The sequence below is a fragment of the Monopterus albus genome, unplaced genomic scaffold (genome assembly GCF_001952655.1).
Source record: "Monopterus albus unplaced genomic scaffold, M_albus_1.0 scaffold451.1, whole genome shotgun sequence".
NCBI lineage: Eukaryota > Metazoa > Chordata > Actinopteri > Synbranchiformes > Synbranchidae > Monopterus > Monopterus albus.
Window position 1 is genome coordinate 133,294 of NW_018128331.1, and position 4,530 is coordinate 137,823.

Genomic DNA, 4,530 nt, shown 5'->3' on the forward strand with positions numbered 1-4,530 from the left:
TCAGCAGGATTAACTAAATGTGACTGGGGAATTCTGTCACTCACTACCAATTAATCAGGGCAGAAATGCAGAAACAGCAACCTTTAAACACTGGAAACCTGCTCAGTTATGTAAAGTGGGAGCAGTTAATCCCTCAAACCTACTTGAAAATCCTCCTCTTTACTCTTTTTCACGTGAGACATAACACATTCATTTCCTGGGAGGATGAACAAGTTTATTTTTCTGCAGGAGGAGAAATCTGTGGCACTGGGCTCCCACCGTCGATCAAATATCAGCCCTCACAAATCAATTTTACACATGATCGCTGCCCCGCGGCCCCAGGCTGGGAAATCTCCCAGCCTTCTCCCTGAGGAGCTACAACCCTGAGAGCAGAGAGAAGGAGATGACAAAAGGCTTTGATCATCATGGAGAGACTGTTGATGGATGAAGTGAGGTGATGTCACTCTGGTCAACTGTGTTCGCTGTGTGCTCGGAGGCGCTGCTGCCATTCAGTCTGTAGCCTCCTAACAGGCTGCCACCTAGTCTCCTACAGTTTTCATCTTGACTGGAACCAAAGACCTGTTCAGGTCATCAACCATAGGGTGAACAAGAGAAACAGAGTAATCAAACCACAGCATCAACTACAAAGTTTACATTGTGTTAGTTACTGCTGCTGATGTGAGACACTCATGCATCCAGCCTGACTGTCCTCCTGCCACTGACCGTCTGTGACACCCTCTGCTCAGGCAACTTAACGCCACACACCTGTTTCCACTCACCGGCCGAGCAGATGGTTGACACCAAGCTGACAGACATGAAAACTGCACAGCCTAAATCGGTTCCTCATCCATCATATGCAACACCCGACAGTAAAATAAGACTGAAACAAAAATGTTGAATGAAATATTCATCTCAGTGAAAATCACATGCTGAACCATGTTTTGTTCAAACACTAATACTCACTGGCCAGTCCAAAACCATCACTGCTGTTATTTACCTGCTGCAATGAGACCAGCAGCTGTTTGTCTACTGTTGATGCCATCAGGCTGCTAATTAGCAACCAGCCGGCGAGTCATCGCTTCACAACTCTGACAAGGAAACACTGGCCTGTCACCTCTGTGTCCTCCCTCCATTGTGACAGGGACTCCAACATCAACATCTCAGTAATCTCCATCACCTCCTGTGTTTTCTACACAGCAGCATACACGCTCTGATCGTTACTGTTGTAAAGACAAAAACTGCTGAGGTGAAGAGAGGGTGAGGAACGAGTACGAAGGCTCAAAAACCACTGCTCAGTACAGTAGATCCCAAACAGCAACTCTGCTGGAAAAAAAAAGTTTGTTTGGTTTTCAGTTTGTGGGTTACACATCACACTGGATGCCTCCAGTACCAGGCTCCAGTACCAGTGGCCCCCTTTCACACCGCCCATTCAGGGAAGGAGCTGTCTGTCATTTCCCACCCTCCTGTTCTGTGTAGAAAGTACAGTACCGACAGGACGGGTCAGTGTCAATCCTCCAAAATGCTGCAACAAGAGGAAGTATTTCTGCCCAGACGAGTTCGACCCACTTCCTGTATAAGCGGGACAAGGCGGAGTGGGGGGGTTGGAGGACAAAGTGAGCGAGAGCCAATGAGGAGAGGGCGGTGTCAGTGAGAACAATATGAATCTGAGCATCAAAACATTACTTTGTGATTGTTTCACTGTGTTCATGTTCTAAAGCACGAACCCCTGAACCCAAAGATTCTGTGTGAATGCAGCCAAAACACACGTTTCTGCCTGCTGTGCCTCGTGCACCTTGTGTGCATGTAGCCCCACCCTCAGACGCACAGACCACAGACTGGGTCCACATGGTTGGACACTGTAAATCCCTATTTCTATTTAGAGCCTAAACATATCAAACTAAATCAGATAACAGCCCGTTTGTTTCATTTTCTCTTTGGGCGCGACACCTTGAAGAAGGGTCCATATGTCAGTTTGCTCTGATCTCCTTATAAAAAAGGCTAATGACTTTATTTATCTTAAAGAAAATAGCTGATACTTCACTTTGTCTCATCTCGGGTTCCTGGATCTTTAGCTAAGCCACTGTTTCTCCGACCTTTCACCTCCTTACCACTTGCGGTTTAAAGACTCCTGCTCTTTATTTCTTGATTGAGACGTCATCATGAGCACAACAATACAATGTTTTTATCCTGCTAAATTCCCAGAATCCACTGCAGAGCTGCTGCTGTGGGACTTCAGAGCTCATGCAGGCAGATCCAAAAGTAATTTGGCTTCGTCTTTATTCTGCTTAACAACACCAGCAGAGGAAACTAATTAGGTACATTTTGCCCATTTCCATGTTAATGTTTTGTTTGTTTCCATTGTTCAGGGAGACAATGGGCAGAGATGCTAATGAAGGAGTCCCAGTAACAGTGTCCTAATGGGAGTCCATTCACAGCCATTAGCCCAGAGGTGATTCCCTGACACCTCCCTCAGGGACATGGTGCTTCTCAGGCCAACCTGAAGGTTTGAAGAAAAGGCAGGTTACAGCATGAAGATGCAAGCATCTTCTAGACAGAGACTGCTCTTCCTGCCTAATGAAGCCCCCGTGTTTCTTTTACACAGATACCAAGACCCTGGTATTAGAGACGTGACATTTAACATGACATCCAGTGTGACATAACCATGCATATAAGACACACATCGCAAACACAAAGCACACAGATAACAGGTTAACGATATTACATTTATATAAATCTCAAAGAAACACAAAAAGTTCTTTCAGTTTTTTCATTTTCACAATAAAATGATGCCAAACATCAGTTGGACCAGGGTGAGGGGCAGCATGAAAGAGTCAATATCTCTTCTGTTAGCCCATTATTTGCACTTCACCTCCTCTTTAAAAAGAATCTGATTCACCATCTAGTTGACATTTTGCAGAAAGCACACACACACCTGGCAGCCCTTCATGGATCTTACTGGTAACACTGTGTGGAGTTAACATGGCAAGAATGTTTGAGACCAGTAAAGATACTGTTATGGAAGATTCAGCAACATCACCAGTGTTAGGGACATGTCTCTGCTGTCCATACCCAAATCTAGGCCCATGAGCAGGGCCCGTGCATCCTGCTCGATTGTTGGAAGGCAGCATTTCACCTCCTTCAGACCGTCCAAACACATCTGCCTGTGGAGTGTTTGTTGGTCTTTAGCCTGTCAGGCGTTGAGGTGTCAGCCTTGTTAAAAAAGGCACAGGCTGCGGAGCTAATAAGGTGCTAATCCTGAGCTGTTACACACACACACACACACACACACCCTCCTCCACCCTACACAGGCTGAACACACAGAGCTAGCTGCAGACACACACACACACACACACTGCTTATCGCTGCTCTCCAGACAGCCGCCCCTGATCAGTCAACGTGCCGTGCGATCGATGCATCTGATAAGGAATTAAGAAAATAAACTGTACGTGTTATTGGGGAACTCGGTACATGGCCTAATTATGATGCGGCATGTGTGTGAGAGGATGATATGGTGGGACTGAAGTGGTGTGAGCAAAAGAGACGGGGGGGATTCCTGTTAAGACCGAGGTTGCATACTGGTGGCCCCAAACAGTAGCAAGAGGGAGCAGCCTGAAAAACATCAACTACAGTACCCAGCATTCCTCACCTGTGATGTCAGTCCACTGCACAGAACATCATGCAGGTGTCTGTGAGCTCAGGAGGCCTGTTACACCACAGGACAACAGACACAAGGACAGAGAAAGACTCCAGGTTGTCACAGCAGTGAAGGAACTTGCTAGAGGCACGGTCTCAGGGGCAGGTCCCGCTCTGTTTCAGAAATAGCTCGACAACTATTTAATGAATCCCCATAAAAATATGTAAAGACATCCGTGTTCAGAGGATGAATCCTACTGAATGTTCTGTTACACACAAAACCCATAAACACAAACCCATTTGGTAACATCTCAGTTCGTCTGGAGCTTCAACAGAGGTGATACCAACAACAGGACCGGGTGCCAGAACCTGTCCCCAACATTTGACTGATGGAAAACAAAATAGTTTTTACTCGAGTCGAGTCGGTACCAGTCGGTGGAGAAGGAGCTTACATTGCTGTTGCTTCTGTGGTTTAACAGCTACAGTCTAGATCAGCTGCCCACTGTTGCCTCATTCTTTGTTTTTACTCCTTGTTCTTGCACCACACACAGGACAAAATAGTTTGTGAATGTAATGTCTCATCAGAACGTCCTCCTGGAAATGAGGTGATGCATCCCACAGGGCTTATCCACCCCGCAATATAATTTTCCCAAAACTATATTGTGTCCTGCTATCATCCACCAGGAGGAAAAGGTCAAGGTGAGAAACCAAATCGTTCCCATGTCCATCAGTTATCCCAGCGGTGTAGCGGACAGGCAGGATGTCCAGCTCCGCCTGGCTGTTCGATCATCAGCTGAGGTGAAGGAGCCCGTCTGTCTGACCCAGCAGACTCCAGCTCTGTGAGTGAAACCCCTTTGAATTGCCTTCAAACCGATTCATCAGCACCAACTGACAGGGTGGCTCGAAACACCACGTTGC